General features: G+C 37.2%; 7 non-coding genes across 7 annotated transcripts; all 7 read right to left on the bottom strand.

The window, feature by feature from the left end:
• Nucleotides 1-8156: 8156 nt before the first annotated feature.
• Nucleotides 8157-8372, bottom strand: LOC137489990 (small nucleolar RNA U3). The gene has a single exon (XR_011016149.1). It is a non-coding gene; the product is annotated as a small nucleolar RNA U3 (small nucleolar RNA).
• Nucleotides 8373-10589: 2217 nt separating this feature from the next.
• Nucleotides 10590-10805, bottom strand: LOC137489992 (small nucleolar RNA U3). The gene has a single exon (XR_011016151.1). It is a non-coding gene; the product is annotated as a small nucleolar RNA U3 (small nucleolar RNA).
• A 2213-nt stretch (nt 10806-13018) lies between these two features.
• On the bottom strand, nt 13019-13234 carry LOC137489987 (small nucleolar RNA U3). Its single transcript, XR_011016152.1, has one exon. It is a non-coding gene; the product is annotated as a small nucleolar RNA U3 (small nucleolar RNA).
• Nucleotides 13235-15828: 2594 nt separating this feature from the next.
• LOC137489989 (small nucleolar RNA U3) lies at nt 15829-16044 on the bottom strand. Its single transcript, XR_011009336.2, has one exon. It is a non-coding gene; the product is annotated as a small nucleolar RNA U3 (small nucleolar RNA).
• Nucleotides 16045-17850: 1806 nt separating this feature from the next.
• Nucleotides 17851-18066, bottom strand: LOC137489991 (small nucleolar RNA U3). The gene has a single exon (XR_011009338.2). It is a non-coding gene; the product is annotated as a small nucleolar RNA U3 (small nucleolar RNA).
• Nucleotides 18067-19598: 1532 nt separating this feature from the next.
• Nucleotides 19599-19814, bottom strand: LOC137489986 (small nucleolar RNA U3). The gene has a single exon (XR_011009333.1). It is a non-coding gene; the product is annotated as a small nucleolar RNA U3 (small nucleolar RNA).
• Nucleotides 19815-21647: 1833 nt separating this feature from the next.
• Nucleotides 21648-21863, bottom strand: LOC137489988 (small nucleolar RNA U3). Its single transcript, XR_011016153.1, has one exon. It is a non-coding gene; the product is annotated as a small nucleolar RNA U3 (small nucleolar RNA).
• Between the last annotated feature and the right edge of the window lie 3143 nt (nt 21864-25006).

Genomic DNA, 25006 nt, shown 5'->3' on the forward strand with positions numbered 1-25006 from the left:
TAGGTAGAACTACAAAACTACTTTTTCCGTTTATTTTGTGAACATAATTGAAAATTTCTTGCAGTTACAGAAAAAGAAGATATTAAAAGAAGACAAGCTTTATTGTTTTCAGACATCAAATGCAAAAAAAACAAAAAAAAAACAGCAAAACAAAAAAATTGTTTAGTTGCTTAAGCATATTACTGAAAGCACTAAGTGTCTGACTTGACTGCATTTTAAAAACAACCATTCGCAGACCAGTGTGGATCAACTCTAACAAGTCTATTGCCTTGCTAGAAACAACCTGGGAGGAGTGTTGGGGCAAATTCGAGATAAAACTTCAGGACACAGACCCTCAAGGACTGAGTTTGGGCCTCCTAGGTATTAAAACTTCTCCTACTTCACAATTTCACTACTATCATACACATGTACACATGCACACACACACACACATACACCTTAATGATGCTAGTCACTCACCTCCTCAAGGAAACTTGTCACACAGTGCAATGCTTGAAGTTCCCATAAGGACAATGGAGTGAATCTTGCGAATGCTATCACATGCCTCTATCATCATCCTTTAGCTCAGGGCCGGTGCTGTATCCCTAGAGACTGTGTCACTGGAGCATATCACTTATAATGAGGGGCCCCTGAACCCATCAAAACTCATTTAGAGAGCAGACTGACACATACTTGTACAACCTCATATTTTGACACAAGCTGTTGCAGTCACCTGCATTTCCTTAAGGTCTCGAGGGATGAATGTATCCCAATTTTAAGGCCATTTTAGTATCCTGTGTGTCTGTATGAGTGAATAGGCATAAGACTAATAATAATACGTTTAATGCAGTTTTCCACTACCACTTGCTGATTCAAAACACTGCATATTTCGTATGTGTCCTGTATTTGATGCACCAGTTTTGTGCTCTATATTCTCCAGCGGTTGAGCAGAATCCAAGAACCAACTGTGCAACATTTATGGTGGTCCAGGATTAAGAAACACTCCACAATTTGCCTTCAAAGTACACAAAATACTTGTATTTCATTGCAGAAAATTCAACAGCATACTATTTAATGTGGTTTATTGATTTTTATTTATTTATTTTTTTATAAACACACATTCCAATTTTGGTTCTTCCAACACATTTCAAACAGAGTTGGAACAGTAAAGCATTTATCACGTTGTAATGTTGCCATTCCTTTTCATAACACTTAAAAGACATTTAGGGACTGAAGACACCAAGTGATGAAGTGTTTCAGGTGCAATTTTTTCCATTCTTCCTGCATACAAGTCTTAAGGTGGCAACAGGACAGGGTCATTGTTGTACCGCTTAAAAAAAAAAATTGGCTCTCCAAGTACCACCATAAGGACCGGCATTGAAGTACAGTAGCATAGTAGCAACTACAGTTCTGCACAGTTCAAAAAAAGAGGCAGATTAATTCCTATTATTAAGTATATTTATTATTGTCAGCCATTAAACATTAGAAATAGTTTGAACATTAACACTGCACTCTTAATGAATTAATAAGCATCAACGTTTAAACATTTTACTTTAATTATTCTGTGAATCCTCTGCGTAATACACTAGAAGGAAGCCTGCCTACCACGTACCACAGTTTGAGAACCACTGCTCTATTGTAGACTCTTACTCTGCAGCCAGGACTTTTTAATGTGTGCAGAATGTGGTTTTGCCTTGTCTTGTTGAAATGTGCATCGGCGTCCCTGGAAAAGAAGGCAGCATATTGTGCTCCACAATCTCTAAGTACTTTTCAGCATTAGTGGTGCCACCACAAAAGTGCTTGCCAAGGGCAATGACACAACCCATGGCAGACCCTGGCTTTTGGACTTGTTGCTAGTAACAGTCTGGATGAAGTTTTTCTTTTTTTGGCCCGGAGCACACAGCGTCCATTTCTCAAAAAAAAAAAAAAAAAAAAAAAAACCCTGAAATACTGATTCATCTGACCACAGTACAGGTTTTCACTGTGTGATGGTCCATCCCATCATTATCCCAGAGAAGTTGACGGCGCTCATGGACACTGTTAACATAGGGCTTCCTTTTGTCACAGTACAGTTTTCACTGGCAATTGTGGGTATAACTATGTATTGTGATACTTGACAAAGGTTTGCCAAAGTAGTCCTGAGCCCATGTGGTGATTTCACTTATAGAAGAATGATGATTCTTGATGCAGTACCACCTGAAGGATCGGAGATCACGGTTGTTTAGCTCAGGCTTGCACCCTTGTCCTTTACGCACTGAAATTCCTCCAGATTCCTTCAATCTTTTAATTATTTTTTGCAGTGTTGAAGGTCAAATCTCCAAACATCTTCCTATATTTCTTTAAGAAACGTTGTTTTTAAATATTTAAATAATTTTCTTACATATTTGTTTGAAAACTGACAATCGTCACAATAGTATTTGGATGCTGCCTTTATGACGTAAGCTGAGATTGCATCACTCAGCGATGCACTGTCAGACACAATGCACTTAATGGAGTGAGTGACGTCACTGTGATGGGTAGGGTTAGGGGTGGGGTTAGGTGAGCACATTAAAAAGCATTGGATGCAGCTCAGATTGGACTGCACCGAGTATGTAGCCAGACCCCTCTCGATCCTCAGCCCATCTTTGCTCCTAAAGGACTAGACCTTTCTTGAATGCTGCTTTTGTACCAAATCATAATTAATTTACCTGATTAACAGCCCTAAACTGCTCCTGTCACAACTTTTTGTTTTTGTTTTACATGTGTTGAAAGTCTAGATGACAGAAAAAGATGTATATTTACAAATAAATTGATGTTGACCAGACAAAACATGAAATATTTTGTGTACATATTGTCTGCAATGCAAGTCAAAGTAAATTTGGAAATCACTACTTTCTTTTTTTATTTTTGCTTTCTATACTGTCCCAACATTTTCTGATTTGGGGTAGTAAGTTTGAATTAAAGTGTTACTCCAATGCCACAGCCATATCACCCTGCAGCCCCAAACAGGTTACTATACCACATGGGAAAACTAGGTTGCTGTTGGAAGTGGTGTTAGTGAGGCCAGCAGGGGGCGCGCAACATGTGGACTGTGTGAGTCCTAATGCCCCAGTATAGTGAAGGGGACACTATATTGTCAGTGGGCACCGTCTTTCGGATGAGAGGGTAAACCGAGGTCCTGACTCTCTGTGGTTATTAAAAATCCCATGGCGCTTCTCGTAAACAGTAGGGGTATAACCCTAGTGACCTGGCTTAATTCCCCCCATAGGCCCTTACCCATGATGGCCGCCCAATTATTCCCATCCACCGAATTGGCTTTATCAGTGTCCACCACTCCACCAATAGCTGGTGTGTGGTGAGCTTACTGGTGCCATTGTCCTGTGGCTGTCGTCGCATCATCTAAGTGGATGCTGCACACTGGTGGTGGTGTGGAGAGACCCCCCTCATGGTTATAAAGTGCTTTGGGTGTAAATGTGACAAATGCGGTATATAAATACACAATACATATTCCCAATATATGCCATGCTGTGGGACATCAGGGGCAATAACAGTCTGTGTTTTGTTTTTTTATCAGGATTTTACACTTATGGGATTTACATGAGAATGAATGAGGAAACAATAGTGTTTGAGGTACACCATATATCATTTCCATGTATCCGAATTTAAGTGTTTCACATTAATATAATCACATCTTCCAACTTAAACTGGATGTACAATAAGGAACATTTTCTTAAATTAAAGCTACAGTATAGTTTGATCTCTACAGAACCTAACAATCTGCTTGTTGTCATAGAGTGAATTTCCTTGTGATTTTAAATAAGGTACAGTATGAGGTAATATGTGTACTGGTATTTGTGCTAATATTTAATATACCAAAAAAGCATATCTTATCCCATTTTTTTTTTGTGGTTTGTGCACCATATCAACATTGACTCTGCTTGTTTGCAATCTAAAATTTCATCAGAATCTCTACACATACATACATACAGTACATACAATAATGAATGAGTAGATATTCAATGAAAAAGACCAAACAAGCTAGCAATATGCTTTGATATGCTGATGCTGACAAGGGACTATATGGAGCTTAAACGAGCTACAGTATATACATTTGGCTAATTGGTTGGAGGGTGCTATGAATGTGAAACTATTTTATTTAGCCTAATATTTACATATATTTTTTAAACCCCTCCTTCCTAATAGAAAACGTGATATAATTCACAAACCAAAGTCATTAGCTTAGCACACAGTGCACAGGCTACAGTGTTTTTTAATTCTAAACTAAATGTCAACTCGAGCCAAGCCAGCAGAGGAAAATAAGGCATATCCTCCATTTGTTTACACCATATGTCAATTAAAACGTAAGTAAACTAATGGTAGCAGTTTACAACTAACCATATCATAAACACACAAATGTTACAGTCACAGCTTATGCTCGCAGCTACATATGTGTAAAACATGCTTGAGTGAACCAAGTGCTAAAATGCAATTGCTTTCCGTTTTCTCTCTATGTCATACGACTTTATTGGATCTATTAATAAAAGAAAATAAATGAATTTGGTCATATTAAAGTGTCACACACCATTACTCGCATATCATTTCATCTACTGCAGAGGCAAATTATACCACAAGGAAAACTGTGGCTGTACATAAATATTTAAAGATGAACAGACTCACGGTTCAAATGATTTGTATTCTAGACATTTTAATTAGCAACAACAAATCCAGTGAAATGAGCACCTTTGAAATGCACAAGCAACAGAGTAGACTGATTGTCTTTGTTTAACTGTTTATTTTATTTATACACAGATATTAAAAGTTTGCCATTGCATCTGGTATGGAATGCAAATGCAATACTTCTTATAAATCCAAGAATATTCAAATATATTGTAAGAGTTGCTAAGTATATAAGTTAAAAACTGTGTGGGAACTTGAAAACATTACGGGTCCTCTCATACACCCAGTGCAATAAGGCCCAAGATGTGGATGGAGCGATTTGTTGCTATTTTTATACCAGAACAACTCTAGTTTTCTAAAATTTCTTTATCCACAAAAGTAACAGAGCAAAGTGTAAAAGTAAAGTAAAGAGTAAGTAAAGAGGCCAAATGGAGAAGGCTCAATCTTTATCTTGCACTGCAGATGGTCTGTTTTACTGTTTTCTGGATAGTAAACCATGAAGTTTTCCACTTACAAAGTTCACCATGTAAATGGCAAATGCATCATGGCACGACATAACTGACTCTTAAAGGGAATGGGAGATGAGACTCTGGCCCCGTTTACACTAGTGCGTTTTAGTTTTAAAACGGCATTTTAGAATGAAAACGATCCGCGTCCACACTCGCGTTTTACCCAGCGTTTCTGAACTGCTCTCCGTCCACACCAAAACGCTGAAAACGCACATCACGTGACCACACACACACTCTTTGGCAAGAGCTGCAGCCCATCTACCCAGATGAGAGCTCTGCTAGTCGGACTTCTCATCAAGCATTTCCCACTAAAACTAATCTCACTATATTTATTAAACGGGATATTTTATTCATCTTGTTGTCTTTATCAAACGACATATTCCCTGACTTTGGTCATTGGAATCTATTACTTGTTCTCAGGTAACGTGTTTTGGCTGAGCGCAAAGATAAGTTAATGATTAATGTAACCACGTAGCCTATTCTGTATATTGACTGATCGCTTGCCTTTATTTCCTATAATGTATAAACTTATTGTATGTTATACTTTTATAATGGCCATTATCGATTATTAAAACTTATATTCAGCAAAAGAGAGAGTATGTTTTGTATTTTCACTGAAATTGAAAGGAGACAGTTATTATTACCGTTTTGTTATAAATATCCACACAGTGAAGATGACGCTCATAAATGCAGCACGGCGCCTCAACATTTCTGCTGTCTGTTTAGTTGTTAATATTAAAATGAAAATAGGCAGTTCCTTATATCATGTTTACATTTTATTGTTGAGAAAGTGAAACAACGTAGCCAAAGTGATGTGAATGAAGTTATAAAATACACTGTTCCCTTTGAAGATTTACCCGTGTCCTCGGTTTTCCATATCAAACTGAGAAGAAGAGACTGCAGCCTTGATCAAACTTGTGAGGTCTGAACTTACACGGAGAGGATGCGAGACTGAACTGTGTGTTGGGGCTACTTAATATTGAGGAAAAGCCCCAATCAGAAAGGCGAATCTCTGCAGCCCCACCTCCGTTTTCAGATGTCTCCGTTTTCCTCCATCCACACTGAGACGGAGCAGCAGCATTTCAGAGTGAAAAGGGCCTCTCCAGCGTTTTCGAAACGCTCCGTTTTCGGCGCTCGAGAACTCCGGCGTAGTGTAGACGGATGGCGTAACCGTAGAAAAATGTATGCGTTTTCAAACTAAAACGCATTAGTGTAAATGGGGCCTCTAATTAGTTTAATGCAGGTTATTCTCAAAACACATCCTTAACTCATTAAGAGAATAAGCACAACTCTGACCATGCTCTGGGGCACAACTGTATTTTTCCATCCTTAAAAAAGTGGACTTGGACGTGCCCTTATTACGTTAGCATCAATTGCTTTAGACTTTGCGCCTAGATTGTTAAAATAGAGCCCTATATGTATTATCCTGTGTAAATGGATATAATGCATAAATCCAAACTTGAAGACTTTTTTCAAATTCATTATCAGCATTACACAGCTGATTGCTTCAACAAAATACATACTTAAATTAAGTGTAAAAGCAATCATTTTCTAACATTGCTTATTTCAAGATTAATCAATTAAAAGTGTTGTTACGTTTGTCTACACATTCAGTCTTCTGTTTATACCTATTCTCAGCTAGTGATGGGAAGTTCAGATCATTTTACTGACTCGGGTCCTTGAGTCTCGTTCATCGAGATGAACAAATCTTTTTTCGAGTCATTTCCTTCATTTGGTTCAATTTGCCAAAATATTAATAAAATGTTACGAATTGCTTCCAAACACATCTACAACTAGCCAGAAAGGTTGATTACATGACAAATAAGTCGTAAATAGAAAACTATAAGAAGAAAAGAATAATAATTCAATGTTTACCTGCTCTTTTGTCTATGAAGGTATTTTTGTCTCTTTGCACAGCTCACCTCTTCATGTCTTCAAATGTCAGTGTTTTGTTCACGTTACACTGACAGTCACATATAATCTGAACCAATGTACACAGTCTGAGTTGATAGGAGCCATGATAATTAGTTCACCTTTCAAGTCTTCTGGTTCTTGAGTCGTTCGTTCATCATGTGACAGAATGACTCAAACACAAAGACTCGAGAGTTGAATGGTTTAGTTCTTTTTCCGGCTCTAAACGCATATGATTGGCCCGTGAGAAACGAATGACTCAAACCCAATAGAGGACTCGAGAGATGAACAGATCAATTCTTTTTCCGGCTCTAAACACATATGATAGGCTTCTGCCTTTCCGCATTGAACAAATCAAAATACATGAAATGAACAATATCATAGACATAACCATAGACTTTTCTCTCTGCTACTTTCAGGCAGACAGTTCTGCAGAATCCAGTCACGCACCAGCCGGCTGAATGAAAGTTTATTCCCTCTGACTATCAGGGTGATGAACACAACACACCTCACACAATGGCAGAATGGTGCGTTTTTGAAATGTAAAATCGCGTTCAATGTGATTGGAGCACTTTAACTAAAAGTTTATCATTGGCTGAAAAACACTAGCTATGCAGTTAGCTCATTGGTTTGTTTCGAAGCTTTGAAAGGCTATTTTCACCCATCGCTACCGTAATTATAATGTTGTGTTTAATGTGATATTTCTTTAGGATGTGGTTTCCATGAAATATGTATTTCCATTTTCCCTTTACTGCTTTTATTCGCGTCATAATAATCTCAACTCTTGGTTTGTTTTCTACCAATAGATTTACCTTAAATAAATATTCTTTGATCAACATTTTAGTGGTTAAATTATAGACTCAAGTTTATTTTTACTCTATGTGGTAACAACTTTAGCATTCAAAATCTATATACACATTGTTAAAGTCTACACCTATAAAGTAATTCGTTAGACAAGATCAATAGAGCTTTAATTATCAAATACAGCGAAGTTCACAACTTATTAATTCATGTCAGATCAATTGTTGATAACACTGTCAACAAAATTTATTAACAAACATTTACAGAAGGTTAAACCTGATGTTGATACGTTTATTGAAATCCACTCAGTTTATACTCTTTTCCTCCTATGTTGTAAAATACAACAAAGAACATTCATCAATGATATAGAGTATATGAATCAAATCATCTCTCTACATCTGATTCATGCTCTGAAAAGAGTATCAAGAATCATCATCGTGGTCTGGGAGACTCATCACTTTAGAAACACATTTCCTAGTTAAGAACTATAGAAATGATCCCTGAAAGTATAGTCTTAACTTCCCAACTGCAGAAGGAGGTGCAGTCCCTTCCAACCCTCACTGTCTTAGTGACGGTTACTTCAACACGAGCATTCACTCACATGCACGAAACAACGATTAGAAAAATAACACCTGCAACGTCTTTGTTTTTAAAATGATGTACGCTTAAAATATGTGAACCCTTTGAACACATGCAGCTGTAAAATGCATTTTACAACTCTTGTTAATAGCTAAAGTTGGTAAATTGTGCGTAATATATTTTTATGTAATTTGATAATTATGTACCCTCTCCTCTGTTTTTATTTATTTTTTTTAATTTTCTTTTTTTTTGGTGGTGGGCCTAATCGCCAACAATGATAAGACGACCTACAGAGAGGAGGTGCACACTCTGACGCAGTGGTGTCAGGAAAACCACCTCTCACTTAGCATCAACAAAATCAAGAAGCTGGAGGTGGCTTTCAAGAGAGAGAAGAAAGAACACACTCTTATCACCATCAAAATTACATGGGTAGAATCAGCACTTTCAAGTTTCTTTGAGTCCACATTGCTGAGAATTTGACATGGACTGCTCAAACAGATACAATGCTGAGGAAGGCACAACAATGCCTCTTCTTCCTCTTGCATCTCAGGGGGTTTGTAGTGAGCCCCCATATTCTCCGCTCATTCTACACCTGCACTGTGGAGAGCATCCTGACTGGCTGTATCACCACCTTGTATGGAAACAGCACTAACAGCAATCCCAAAGGCCAACATAGGATTGTGCGAACTGCTGGATGTATAGTAGGAGAAGAACCTCCCTCCCCCCCAGAACATCTACACCATTGCAGTGCATGAGGAAAGCCAAGAGAATCATCAGCGACTCTATCCACTAGTGATGGGAAGTTCGGATCATTTAACTGACTCAGATCTTTCAGTCTCCTTCATCAAGATGAACAAATCTTTTTTCGAGTCATTTGGTGCAACTTGCCAAAATATTATTAAAATGTTACGAATTACTTCCAAACACATCTACAACTAGCAAAAAAGGTTGATCACACGACAAATAAGTCATAAATAGAATACTTTAAGAAGGAGAAAAAAATAATAAGATGTTTACCTGCTCTTTTGTCTATGAAGGTATTTTTGTCTCTTTGCTCAGCTCACCTCTTCATGTCTTTAAATGTCACTGTTTTGTTCACGTTACACTGACAGTCACATATAATCTGAACCAATGTACACAGTCTGAGTCGATTGGAGCCATGATGATTAGTTCACCTTTCAAGTCTTCTGGTTCTTAAGTCGTTCGTTCATAACGTGACAGAATGACTCAAACACAAAGACTCGAGAGTTGAATGGTTCAATTCTTTTTCCGGCTCTAAACGCATATGATTGGCCCGTGAGGAACGAATGACTCAAACCCAATAGAGGACTCGAGAGATGAACAGATCAATTATTTTTCCGGCTCTTAACACATATGATAGGCTTCTGCCTTTCCGCATTGAACAAATCAAAATACCTGAAATGAACAATACCATAGACATAGCCATAGACATTTCTCTCTGCTACTTTCAGGCAGACAGTTCTGCAGAATCCAGTCATGCACCAGCCGGCTGAAGAAAAGTTTATTCCCTCTGACTATCAGGGTGATGAACACAACACACCTCACACAATGGCAGAATGGTGCATTTTTAAAATGAAAAATCGCGTTCACTGTGATTGGAGCACTTTTACTAAAAGTTTATCATTGGCTGAAAAACACTAGCTATGCAGTTAGCTCATTGGTTTGTTTCGAAGCTTTGAAAGGCTATTTTCACCCATCACTACCGTAATTATAATGTTGTGTTTAATGTGATATTTCTTTAAGATGTGGTTTCCATGAAATATGTATTTCCATTTTCCCTTTACTGCTTTTATTCGCGTCATACTAATCTCAACTCTTGGTTTGTTTTTTACCAATAGATTTACCTTAAATAAATATTCTTTGATCAACATTTTAGTGGTTAAATTATAGACACAAGTTTACTTCTACTCTATGTGGTAACAACTTTAGCATTCAAAATCTAGATACACATTGTTAAAGTCTACACCTATAAAGTAATTCGTTGGACAAGATCAATAAAGCTTTAATTATCAAATACAGCAAAGTTCACAACTTATTAAATCACGTCGAATCTATTGTTGATAACGCCGTCAACAAAATTTATTAACAATTAATTACAGTAGATTAAATCTGATGTTGACACATATAATAAAAACCACTCAGTTCATACTCTTTTCCTCCTATTTTGTAAGATGCAACAAAGAACATTCATCAAAGATACAGAGCATATGAATCGAATCATCTCTCTAAATCTGATTCATGCTCTGATAAGAGTATCAAGAATCATCATCGTGGTTTGGGAGACTCATCACTTAAGAAACACATTTCCTAGTTAAGAACTATAGAAATGATCCCTAAAAGTATAGTCTTAACTTTCCAACTGCAGAAGGAGGTGCAGTCCCTTCCGACCCTCACTGTCTTAGTGACGGTTACTTCAACACGAGCATTCACTCACATGCACGAAACAACGATTAGAAAAAAAACACCTGCAACGTCTTTGTTTTTAAAATGATGTACGCTTAAAATATGTGAACACTTTCAACACATGCAGCTGTAAAATGCAGTTTACAACTCTTGTTAATAGCTAAAGTTGGTAAATTGTGCGTAATATATTTTTATGTAATTTGATAATTATGTACCTTCTCCTCTGTGTTTTTATTATTATTTTTTAATTTTCTTTTTCTTTGGTGGTGGGCCTAATCGCCAACAATGATAAGACGACCTACAGAGAGGAGGTGCACACTCTGACGCAGTGAGGTCAGGAAAACCATCTCTCACTTAGCATCAACAAAATCAAGAAGCTGGAGGTGGAGTTCTAAAGAGAGAAGAAAGAACACACTCTTATCACCTTCAAAATCACACGGGTAGAATCAGCACTTTCAAGTTTCCTTGAGTCCACATTGCTGAGAAATTGACATGGACTGCTCTAACAGATATAGCGCTAAGGAAGGCACAACAACGCCTCTTCTTCCTCAGACATCTCAGGGGATTTTTAATAAGCCCCCATATCCTCCGCTCATTCTACACCTGCACTGTGGAGAGCATCCTGACTGGCTGTATCACCACCTTGTATGGAAACAGCACTAACAGCAATCCTAAAGGCCAACATAGGATTGTGCGAACTGCTGGATGTATAGTAGGAGATGAACCTCCCTCCCCCCCAGAACATCTACACCACTGCAAGAGAATCATCAGCGACTCTATCCACTAGCGATGGGAAGTTCGGATCATTTAACTGACTCAGATCTTTCAGTCTCCTTCATCAAGATGAACAAATCTTTTTTCGAGTCATTTGGTTCATTTGGTTCAACTTGCCAAAATATTATTAAAATGTTACGAATTACTTCCAAACACATCTACAACTAGCAAAAAAGGTTGATCACATGACAAATAAGTCATAAATAGAATACTATAAGAAGGAGAAAAAAATAATAAGATGTTTACCTGCTCTTTTGTCTATGAAGGTATTTTTGTCTCTTTGCACAGCTCACCTCTTCATGTCTTTAAATGTCAGTGTTTTGTTCACGTTACACTGACAGTCACATATAATCTGAACCAATGTACACAGTCTGAGTCGATTGGAGGCATGATGATTAGTTCACCTTTCAAGTCTTCTGGTTCTTGAGTCGTTCGTTCATCATGTGACAGAATGACTCAAACACAAAGACTCGAGAGTTGAATGGTTCAATTCTTTTTCCGGCTCTAAACGCATATGATTGGCCCGTGAGGAACGAATGACTCAAAACCAATAGAGGACTCGAGAGATGAACAGATCAAGTCTTTTTCCGGCTCTAAACACATATGATAGGCTTCTGCCTTTCCGCATTGAACAAATCAAAATACATGAAATGAACAATATCATAGACATAGCCATAGACATTTCTCTCTGCTACTTTCAGGCAGACAGTTCTGCAGAATCCAGTCACGCACCAGCCGGCTGAAGGAAAGTTTATTCCCTCTGACTATCAGGGTCATGAACACTTAACACACCTCACACAATGGCAGAATGGTGCGTTTTTGAAATGTAAAATCGCATTCACTGTGATTGGAGCACTTTTACTAAAAGTTTATCATTGGCTGAAAAACACTAGCTATGCAGTTAGCTCATTGGTTTGTTTCGAAGCTTTGAAAGGCTATTTTCACCCATCACTACCGTAATTATAATGTTGTGTTTAATGTGATATTTCTTTAAGATGTGGTTTCCATGAAATATGTATTTCCATTTTCCCTTTACTGCTTTTATTCGCGTCATACTAATCTCAACTCTTGGTTTGTTTTCTACCAATAGATTTACCTTAAATAAATATTCTTTGATCAACATTTTAGTTGTTAAATTATAGACTCAAGTTTACTTCTACTCTATGTGGTAACAACTTTAGCATTCAAAATCTAGATACACATTGTTAAAGTCTACACCTATAAAGTAATTCGTTAGACAAGATCAATAGAGCTTTAATTATCAACTACAGCAAAGTTCACAACTTATTAATTCACGTCAAATCCATTGTTGATAACACCATGAACAAAATTTATTAACAAATATTTACAGTAGGTTAAATCTGATGTTGATACGTTTATTAAAAACCACTCAATTTGTACTCTTTTCCTCCTATGTTGTAAGATGCAACAAAGAACATTCATCAATGATACAGAGCATATGAATCAAATCATCTCTCTACATCTGATTCATACTCTGAAAAGAGTATCAAGAATCATCATCGTGGTTTGGGAGACTCATCACTTAAGAAACACATTTCCTAGTTAAGAACTATAGAAATGATCCCTGAAAGTATAGTCTTAACTTTCTAACTGCAGAAGGAGGTGCAGTCCCTTCCAACCCTCACTGTCTTAGTGACGGTTACTTCAACACGAGCATTCACTCACATGCACGAAACAACGATTAGAAAAAAACACCTGCAACGTCTTTGTTTTTAAAATGATGTACGCTTAAAATATGTGAACACTTTGAACACATGCAGCTGTAAAATGCAGTTTACAACTCTTGGTATTAGCTAAAGTTGGTAAATTGTGCGTAATATATTTTTATGTAATTTGATAATTATGTACCCTCTCCTCTGTGTTTTTTTTTTTTTTTTTCTTTGGTGGTGGGCCTAATCGCCAACAATGATAAGACGACCTACAGAGAGGAGGTGCACACTCTGACGCAGAGGTTTCAGGGAAACCATTTCTCACTCAGCATCAACATAATCAAGAAGCTGGAGGTGGATTTCAAGAGAGACAAAAAAGAACACACTCTTATCACTATCAAAATGACACGGGTAGAATCAGCACTTTCAAGTTTCTTTGAATCCACATCGCTGAGAATTTGACATGGACTGCTCAAACAGATACAGTGCTGAGGAAGGCACAACAACGCCTCTTCTTCCTCAGGCATCTCAGGGGGTTTGTAATGAGCCCCCATATCCTCCGCTCTTTCTACACCTGCACTGTGGAGAGCATCCTGACTGGCTGTATCACCACATTGTATGAAAACAGCACTGACAGCAATCCCAAAGGCCAACATAGGATTGTGCGAACTGCTGGATGTATAGTAGGAGATGAACCTTCCTCCCCCCCCAGAACATCTACTCCACTGCAGTGCATGAGGAAAGCCAAGAGAATCATCAGCGACTCTATCCACTAGTGATGGGAAGTTCGGATCATTTAACTGACTCAGATCTTTCAGTCTCCTTCATCAAGATGAACAAATCTTTTTTCGGTTCATTTGGTTCAACTTGCCAAAATATTATTAAAATCTTACGAATTACTTTCAAACACATCTACAACTAGCAAAAAAGGTTGATCACACGACAAATAAGTCATAAATATAATACTATAAGGAGAAAAAAATGATAAGATGTTTACCTGCTCTTTTGTCTATAAAGGTATTTTTGTCTCTTTGCACAGCTCACCTCTTCATGTCTTTAAATGTCAGTGTTTTGTTCACGTTACACTGACAGTCACATATAATCTGAACCAATGTACACAGTCTGAGTCGATTGGAGCCATGATGATTAGTTCACCTTTCAAGTCTTCTGGTTCTTGAGTGGTTCGTTCATCACGACTCAAACCCGAGGACTCGAGAAATGAACGAATCAATTCTTTTCTGGCTCTAAACGTATGATTGGCTTCTGCCTTTCCGCGTTGAACAACTCAAAATACTTGAAATGAACGATACCACCTGCACAAATGTGCGCATGTGCGGATGAACGAATCCCTCCTTGAGAGGACTCGTAGTTTCTGAGTCATATTGAAAATTCGTTCAAAATGAACAAATCGTTCATGAACAACCCATCACTAATATCCACCCAAGCCATAGACTTTTCTCTCTGCTACCTTTAGGCAGACAGTTCTGCAGAATCCGGTCACGCACCAGCCGGCTGAAGGAAAAGCTTCTTCCCTCTGACTATCAGGCTGATAAACACTTAACACATCTCACATAAAGGCAGCATGTTGCATTTTTGGAATTTAAAATTGTGTTCACTGTGATCAGAGCACTTTTACATTCATTCATTCATTTTCTTGTCAGCTTAGTCCCTTTATTAATCCGAGGTCGCCACAGCGGAATGAACCCCCAAGTTATCCAGCAAGTTTTTACACAGCGGATGCCCTTCCAGCCGCAACCCATGCCTGGGAAACATCCACACACACACTCATACACTACGGACAATTTAGTCTATCAATTCACCTGTACCGCATGTCTTTGGACTGTGGGGGAAACCAGAGCACCCGGAGGAAACCCACGCAAAGGCAGGGAGAACATGCAAACTTCACACAAAAATGCCGAGGTTCAAACCAGCAACCCAGCGACCTTCTTGCTTTGAGGCGGCAGCACTACCCACTGCGCCACTGCCTCGCCAGCACTTTTACACAAAGTTTATCATTGGCTGAAGAACACTAGCTGTGCAGTTAGCTCATTAGTTTGTTTCGAAGCTTTGAAAGGCTATTTTCACCCATCACTACCGTAATTATAATGTTGTGTTTAATGTGATATTTCTTTAGGATGTGGTTTCCATGAAATATGTATTTCCAATTTCCCTTTACTGCTTTTATTCACGTCATACTAATCTCAACTTTTGGTTTGTTTTCAACCAATAGATGACCCTTAAATAAATATTCTTTGATTAACATTTTAGTTGTTAAAATGTAGACTTCAGTGTACTTCTACTCTATGTGGTAATATTTTTAGCATACTAAATCTAGATACACATTGTTAAAGTCTACACCTACATCGCGGTTTGTTTGACAAAAACAGCATAACTTTAATTATCTAAAACAGCCTAATTTATGATTTATTAACTAAGAGCAAATCCATAATTGCTAGCAATATTAATAAAATACATTGACAAGTATTAATAGAAGGCTAAGTATGAAATTAATACCTTTTTTAAGATCCACTCAGTTCATACTCTTTTCCTCCTATGCTGTAAGACACAACAAGGAACATTCATCAAAGATACAGAGAATATGAATTAAATCATCTCTCTGTATCTGATTCATGCTCAGAAAAGAGTATCAAGAAGCATCATCGTGGTTTGGTAGACTCAACACTTTAGAAACACATTTCCTAGTTAAGAACTATAGAAATGATCCCTGAAAGTATAGTCTTAACTTTTCAACTGCAGAAGGAGCTGGAGTCCCTTCCGACCCTCACTGTCTTAGTGACGGTTACTTCAACACGAGAACTCACTCGCATGCATGAAACAGTAATAAGAAAAGTAACACCTGCAACGTTTTTGTTTTTAAAATGATGTACGCTTAAAATAAGTGAACACTTTCAACACATGCAGCTGTAAAACTGCATTTAAAAAAGCTGCAGTCACACTGGGCTTTTTCTCCCATAGACTTCCATTCGCCACCTTGTATGGAAACAGCACCAGCAGCAATCGCAAAGGCCTTCATAGGATTGTGTGAACTGCTGGACGCATAGTAGGAGATGAACCTCCCTCCCTCCAGGACTTCTACACCAGGCAGTGCATGAGTAAAGCCAAAAGAATAATCAGCGAGTCTACCTACCCAAGCCATAGATTTTATTCTCTGCTACCTTTAGGCAGACAGTTCTGCAGAATCCGGTGACGCACCAGCCGATTGAAGGAAAGCTTCTTCCCTCAGACTATCAGGCTTAACACATCTCACACAGACTCTTCCATACCCCTCACTGCACACCATCAATATGTAGCATGCTCTGCACCTTAACCAATCCATACTTAAAACAATACTGCCTACAGCTATGGGTACACCTGTTCATTGTACACATCACTGTCAACACTGCCAATTTTACATTGTCCTGTTTTTTTGGAAGTGTGCTGTTGTATGTTGTTGTACTTTGCAATGTCTCTGTTTTACACTATTTGTATTTGTCTCGAGCTAGCAGCTAAGCTTTTATTCATCATAGCACACGTGCTGCTGATGATGTGACAATAAATGTGATTTGATTTATTTTTCTTTCTTTATTTTTCTTATTTATTCCTTTGTTGTTAAGAAATGTAAAGTAATTTTGTTGTATAAGAAAAGTGTACATGCTGGTTCTTGTTAATAAAAAGAATAATAATAAAAAGTAAAAATGTAAAATTGCTTATTTTTGTTATAATTTTTATATATGTTTTATCATTTCCACACAAATGATGGCAGTTAAATGGAATCCTCATATCCGAGGATTTTGAAAAAACAAAGCAATTATTATTGGATTAAATATATAGTGGTCAGTATTTCTAAAAGCGACATTTAGGTGCTTGACGTTTGGAAGAGTTTGAAGATGTGTTTCAGTTGCCATTTTTGTCAGTACCACACTTCAGTAAAAAAGGGCAGCATGATGCTTGTTTGGAATGTAAAATCGCATTCGGTGTGATCGGACCACTTTTACCGAAAGTTTATAATTGGCTGAAAAACACTAGCTATGCAGTTAGCTCATTGGTTTGTTTCGAAGCTTTGAAAGGCTATTTTCACCCATCACTACCGTAATTATAATGTTGTGTTTAATGTGATATTTCTTAAGGAAGTGGTTTCCAAGAAATATGTATTTCCAATTTCCCTTTACTGTTTTTATTCACGTCATATTAATCTCAACTTTTGGTTTGTTTTCAACCAATAGATGTACCTCAAATAAATATTCTTCGATTAACATTTTAGTGGTTAAAACGTAGACTTAAGTGTATTTCTACTCTATGTGGTTACATTTTTAGCATTTAAAATCTAGATACACATTGATAAAGTCTACACTTATACTATATACCTATTCAGTCTACATGATGATACATTTGACAAAAACAGCAGAGCTTTAATTATCAAACTCAGCACAATTCATGATTTATTAACTAACATAAAATCCATGAAAGTTAATAATGTTGAATATAATAATGTTGAATTGACAGGCATTTACAGGATATTAAGTATGATATTGAAATCTTTATTAAGAACCACTCAGATCATACTCTTTTCCTCCTTTGTTGTATGACACAACAAGGAACAATCATCAATGATACAGAGGATATGAATTAAATCATTTGTCTGCATCTGATTCACGCTCAGAAAAGAGCATCAAGAATCGTCATGGTGGTTTGGGAGACTCAACACTTTAGAAACACATTTCCTAGTTTAAAACTATAGAAATGATCCCTGAAAGTATAGTCTTAATTTTCCAACTGCAGAAGGAGCTGGAGTCCCTTCCGACCCTCAATGTCTCAGTGACGGTTACTTCAACACGAGAACTCACTCACAAGCACGAAACAGTGATTAGAAAAGTAACACCTCCAACGTTTTTGTTTTTAAAATGATGTACGCTTAAAATATGTGAATACTTTCAACACATGCAGCTGTAAAAATGCATGTAATAAAGCTGCAGTCACACTGGGTTTTTCCTCCCAAAGACTTGCATTCATTCGCATGCGAATGCGTCAAACCGGAAACACGTGGTCATGCTTTAAGTTTCGCATGACCACGGTTGCTGCGGTGCAAAGTTCAAGCTTGGTGAACTCTGACCTGCGAAAACGCATCACTCGACTGCATGAGACCAATCGAGGATCAAAACATGACCTCTCTGGACAGAAATTTAGAACATGGAGCAATCTCTCGCTTTTTTGATGCTGAATAATCTTGTTTATTCCCGTCCCTTTTCACAGCGCCACACAGAATATCGCACACACAAACTCTAGTGTGACCGTAGCTTTACTCTTGTTAGTAACTTAAATTGGTAAATTGTGTGTAATATATTTGTATGTAATTTGGTAATTATGTACCCTCTCCTCTGTGTTTTTTTTTCTTTTTCTTTGGTGGTGGGCCTAATTGCCAATAATGATGAGACGACCTACAGAGAGGAGGTGCACACTGGACGCAGTGGTGTCAAGAAAACTACCTCTCACTCAACATCAACAAAACCAAAAAGCTGGAGTTGGATTTCAAGAGAGAGAAGAAAGAACACACTCCTATCACCATCAAAGGGACGGCGGTAGAGAGAGTCAGCACTTTTAAGTTTCTTGGAGTCCACATCACTGAGGATTTGACATGGACTGCTCACACAGATGCAGTGCTGAGGAATGCACAACAATGGCTCTTCTTCCTCAGGTGTCTCAGGGGGTTTAGAACGAGCCCCCATATCCTTCGCTCGTTCTACACCTACACTGAGGAGAGCATCCTTACTGGCTGTATCACCACCTTGTATGGAAACAGCACCAGCAGTAATACAAAAAGGCCTACATAGGATTGTGCAAACTGCTGGATGCGTAGTAGGGGATGAACCTCCCTCCAGGACATCTACACCAGGCAGTGCATGAGGAAAGTCAAGAGAATAATCAGCAACTCAATCCACTAGTGATGGGAAGTTCGGATCATTATACTGTCTCGGATCTTTCAGTCTCGTTCATCGAGATGAACAAATCTTTTTTCGAGTCATTTTGTTAATTTGGTTCAACTTGCCAAAACATTATTAAAATGTTACAAATTACTAGATACACATTGTTAAAGTCTACACCTATACTATATAGCTATATACCTATTCAGTCTACATAATTATTCTCTTGACAAAAACAGCAGAACTTTAATTATCAAACACAGCATAATTAATGATTTATTAACTACCATAAAATCCATAAATGTTTATAATGTTGAAAATATTTATTGACAGGCATTTACAGAATATTAGGTATGTTAATAATATGTTTATTATGAACCACTCAGATCATACTATTTTCCTCCTATGTTGTAAGAGACAACAAGGAACATTCATCAAAGATACAGAGAATATGAATTAAATCATTTCTCTGCATCTGATTCAGGCTCAGAAAAGAGTATCAAGAATCATCATCGTGGTTTGGAAGACTCCACACTTTAGAAACACATGTCCTAGTTAACAACTATAGAAATGATCCCTGAAAGTATAGTCTTAACTTTCCAACTGCAGAAGGAGCTGGAGTCCCTTCTGACCCTCACTGTCTCAGTGACGGTTACTTCAACACGAGCATTCACTTACAAGCACGAAATAGTGATTAGAAAAGTAACACCTCCAACGTTTTTGTTTTTAAAATGATGTACGCTTAAAATATGTGAATACTTTCACACATGCAGCTGTAAAAATGCATGTAATAAAGCTGCAGTCACACTGGGCTTTTCCTTCCAAAGACTTCCATTCATTCGCATGCGAATGCGTCAAACCGGAAACACGTGGTCATGCTTTAAGTTTCACAGGTTGCTGCGGTGCAAAGTTCAAGCTTGGTGAACTCTGACCTGCGAAAACGCATCACTTGAATGCATGAAACCAATCGAGGATCAAAACATGACCTCTCTGGACAGAAATTTAAAACATGGAGCAATCGCTCTCTTTTTTAATGCTGAATAATCTTGTTTATTCCCGTCCCTTTTCACTGCGCCACACAGATTATCGCACACACAAACTCTAGTGTGACCGTAGTTTTACTCTTGTTAATAACTTAAATTGGTAAATTGTGTGTAATATATTTGTATGTGATTTCCAAACACATCTACAACTAGCCAAAAAGGTTGACCACACGACAAATAAGTCATAAATAGAATACTATAAGAAGGAGAAAATAATAATTCAATGTTTACCTGCTCTTTTGTCTATGAAGGTATTTTTGTCTCTTTGCTCAGCTCACCTCTTCATGTCTTCAAATGTCAGTGTTTTGTTCACGTTACACTGACAGTCACATATAATCTTGACCAATGTACAGAGTCTGAGTCGATTGGAGCCATGATAATTAGTTCACCTTTCAAGTCTTCTGGTTCTTGAGTCGTTCGTTCATCACGTGACAGAATAACTCAAACCCGAGGACTTGAGAGATGAACGGATCAATTCTTTTTTCGGCTCTAAACGCATAGGATTGGCTTCTGCTTTTCCGTGATGAACAACTCAAATTACTTGAAATGAACGATACCACCTGCACAAATGTGCGCATGCGCGGATAAACAAATCACTCCCTGAGAGGACTCGTAGTTTCTGGTCATATTGAAGATTCATAGAACGACCCATCACTACTATCCACCCAATCCATAGACTTTTTTCTCTGCTACCTTTAGGCAGACAGTTCTGCAGAATCCGATCACTCACCAGCCCGCTGAAGGAAAGCTTCTTCCCTATGACTATCAGGCTGATAAACACTTAACACATCTCACATAAAGGCAGCATGGTGCGTTTTTGGAATTTACAATCGTGTTTGCTGTGATCGGAGCACTTTTACAGAAAGTATATAATTGGCTGAAGAACACTAGCTGTGCAGTTAGCTCATTGGTTTGTTTCGAAGCTTTGAAAAGCTATTTTCTCCCATCACTACCATAATAATAATGTTATGTTTAATAAGATATTTCTTTAGGATGTGGTTTCCATGAAATATGTATTACCAATTTCCCTTCACTGTTTTTATTAGCGTCATATTAATCTCAACTCTTGGTTTGTTTTCAACCAATAGATGTACCTCAAATAAATATTCTTTGATTAACATTTTAGTGGTTAAATTGTAGACTTAAGTGTACTTCTACTCTATGTGGTAACATTTTTAGCATTCAAAATATAGATACACATTGTTAAAGTCTACACCTATATCACTGTTCGTTTGACAACAACAACAGAACTTTATTTATCAAATACAGCCCAATTCACAATTTATTAACTAAGATCTAATCCATAATTGTTACCAATGTTGAAAAATTTTATTGAAAAGTATTGATAAATGGTTAAGTCTAATAGTGATATCTTTATTAAGAACCACTCAGTTCATACTCTATTCCTCCTATGTTGTAAGACACAACAAAGTAAATTCAACAATGATACAGAGCAAGTAAATTAAATCAACTCTCTGCATCTGATTCACACTCAGAAAAGAGTATCAAAAACCATCATCGTGGTTTGGGAGACTCATCACTTTAGAAACACATTTCCTAGTTAAGAGCTATAGAAATGATCACTGAAAGTATAGTCTTAACTTTCCAACTGCAGAAGGAGCTGGAGTCCCTTCCGACCCTCACAGTCTTAGAGATGGTTACTTCAACACGAGAACTCACTCACATTCATGAAACAGTGATTAGAAAACACCTGCAAAGTTTATTTTTTTCTTTAAATGATGTACGCTTAAAATTTGTGAACACTTTGAAAACATGCAGCTGTAAAAATGCATTTAATAAAGCTGCAGTCACACTGGGCTTTTCTTCCCATAAACTTCCATTCATATGCACGCTAATGCATCAGACCGGAAACCTGTGGTCAGGTTGCTGCGGTGCAAAGTTCAAGCTTAGTGAACTCTGACCTGCGAAAACGCATCACTTGACTGCGTGAGACCAATAGAGGATCAAAACAGGACCTCTCTGGACAGAAATTCAAAACATGGAGCAATCGCTCGCTTTTGTAATGCCTAATAATCTTGTTTATTCTCGCCCCTTTCCACAGTGCCACACGACAGAATATCGTAGACACAAACTCTTGTGTGACCGTAGCTTTATTCTTGTTAATAACTAAAATTGGTAAATTGTGAGTAATATATTTGTATGCAATTTGATTATTTTGTACCCTCTCCTCTGTGTTTTTTTTTCTTTTCTTTTTCTTTGGTGGTGGGCTTAATCACTAATAATAATGAGACAACCTACAGAGAGGAGGTGCACACTCTGACGCAGTGTTGTTAGGAAAACCAAGAAGCTGGTGGTGGATTTCAGGAGAGAGACTGTGGAGAGCATCCTGACTGGCTGTATCACCACCTTGTATGGTAACAGCACCAGCAGCAATCACAAAGGCCTACAAAGGATTGTGCAAAATGGTGGACGCATAGTAGGAGGTGAGCCTTCCTCCCTCCAGGACATCCACACCAGACAGTGCATGAAGAAAGCCAAGAGATTCATCAGCGACTCTATCCACCCAAGCCATAGACATTACTCTCTGCTAGCTTCAGGCAGATGGTCCCGCAGAATCTGGTCACGCATCAGGCGACTTAAGGAAAGCTTCTTCCTTTAGACTATCAGGCTGATGAACACTTAACACATCTCACACAGACTCTTCCGTACCCCTCACTGCACACCATCAATATGTAGCATGCTCTGCACTTTAACCAATCCATACTTAAAACAATACTGCCTACAGCTATGGGTACACCTATTTATTGTACATATCACTGTCAACACTGCCAATTTTACATGGTCCTGTTTTTTTTGGAAGTGTGCTGTTGTATGTTGTTGTATTTTGCACTGTCTCTGTTTTACACTATTTGTATTTGTATTTGTCTCGAGCTAGCAGCTAAGCTTTTATTCATCATAGCACACGTGCTGCTGATGATGTGACAATAAATGTGATTTGATTTGATTTATTTTTTTTATTTTTTTTCTTATTTATTCCTTTGTTGTTAAGAAATGTAAAGTAATTTTGTTGTATAAGAAAAATGTACATGCTGATTCTTGTTAATAAAATAATAATAATAAAAAGTAAAAATGTAAAATTGCTTATTTTTGTTATCATTTTTATATATTTTGTCATTTCCACACAAATGATGGCAGTTAAATGGATTCCTCACAACAAGTAAGCATGACATATCGGAGGTTTAAAACCACATCAGGGATTGTAAATGATGAGGTTATTTTCTCTCTTTTATTTCTCAGATAAATATCTCTTTAAGCACCATGGATCCCAGGACAAATTTTTCAACATTTTTTTTACAGATATACGAGCGTTAAATATAATTTAAGATAACCCTAACATCTTATAGCTTTAATTGTAGGGAACAACTTGCTAATTTTAAGCTTTTTCTACCTTATTTTCATTTTTTGGGTTTAACATCTACATGGTGTAGCATAACATTGACTGTGCACGTTTTATCATGACCCATTGCGTCTAATTATTATTTTTATATGAAAAGTCTGGTTGTGTGCTTTTCTGTGTCATTTGTAAGTTTATTTTTTAAATAATTTCCTACATGTTGCTAAGTAGCCTATCTGAAGATTTATTTATGCTGTTGCACCTATTATTTATAGCCTAAATCCTCACGTTAATTCTTTTTGTTGTTGATTTATTATAATGGAACAAAAAGGGCACAGGTTGTTATGGAGAAAAATAAAACGGTTTTGCTTTTTCACAACAACCAATAAATAAGCTATTATTATTATTATTATTATTATTATTATTATTATTATTATTATTATTATTACAGTAAAATAATTCATTAAATATGACGAGCTTGTGTCGCGGACACGGTGCAACAGTGACTAGAACTTTGTTATGTTGTGTACATTCTGGCCAAATCTAACTCAGAATCTTTTTATTATCAATCAATCTTTGTATATATTATTCCATATATTTATAATATATAGTTTTTTTTAACCAATTTAAGATGTTTGACAATGTTTCGATTAATATGTTGCATTTTGGCTTGGTTTTTGACTTATTTATGAACTATTTATGGACATAAAATAAAAAAAAAATATCCTGGATTTGAAAATATTATGTTCCTGGCCTTCACTGAGCTCAAGTGATAGTTTAATGTACAAAAATTGTTAATGAACTTGACTGTTGATGTCTTAAATAATAATGTCATATAACCAACAATTTTCAAAATGGATATATCTTGTTTTGCAACGAAACCCTTCATATAACTAGTTTCTTAATCTATGAGAAAAACTACTGTATTATTCGGTCAAGCTGTGAGACCCCACACTGAGGCACAGTAGTTATGCTTTCATGATAGCTTGAGGTCCCGGTGGTGTTGTCAAAAGTACCAACTTCTACAAGTCTGTACTGAAATGTATAAAAATGTGATGATAGTAGCATTTCCTGTGTGCATTTGGAGCGCTGATGAGTGGACTCTTGAACACTGCTGATTGGCCATTGTGTCAAACGCTGGTAGACATGACTTTCAAAAGCTCCATGCCCTAGAGTTTTTCTGTCCCCTAAAAGCATTTACATGTGTGTCTAAATAAAAAAAAAATACTCTAAATACAAAAAAACTTGCATTTTCTGATCTGTTAACTCAGATTTTTAGTCAAAGTCAGTGTGGGCCACTAACAGATAACCGTTGCACTTTTCTTTCTGCCCTGCTCTTCCATTCTCTTTCCTCTACTTTCTGCGCACAACATTTCAGGCATATTTA

This window comes from Danio rerio, chromosome 1 (genome assembly GCF_049306965.1).
Source record: "Danio rerio strain Tuebingen ecotype United States chromosome 1, GRCz12tu, whole genome shotgun sequence".
Classification (NCBI taxonomy): Eukaryota; Metazoa; Chordata; class Actinopteri; order Cypriniformes; family Danionidae; genus Danio; species Danio rerio.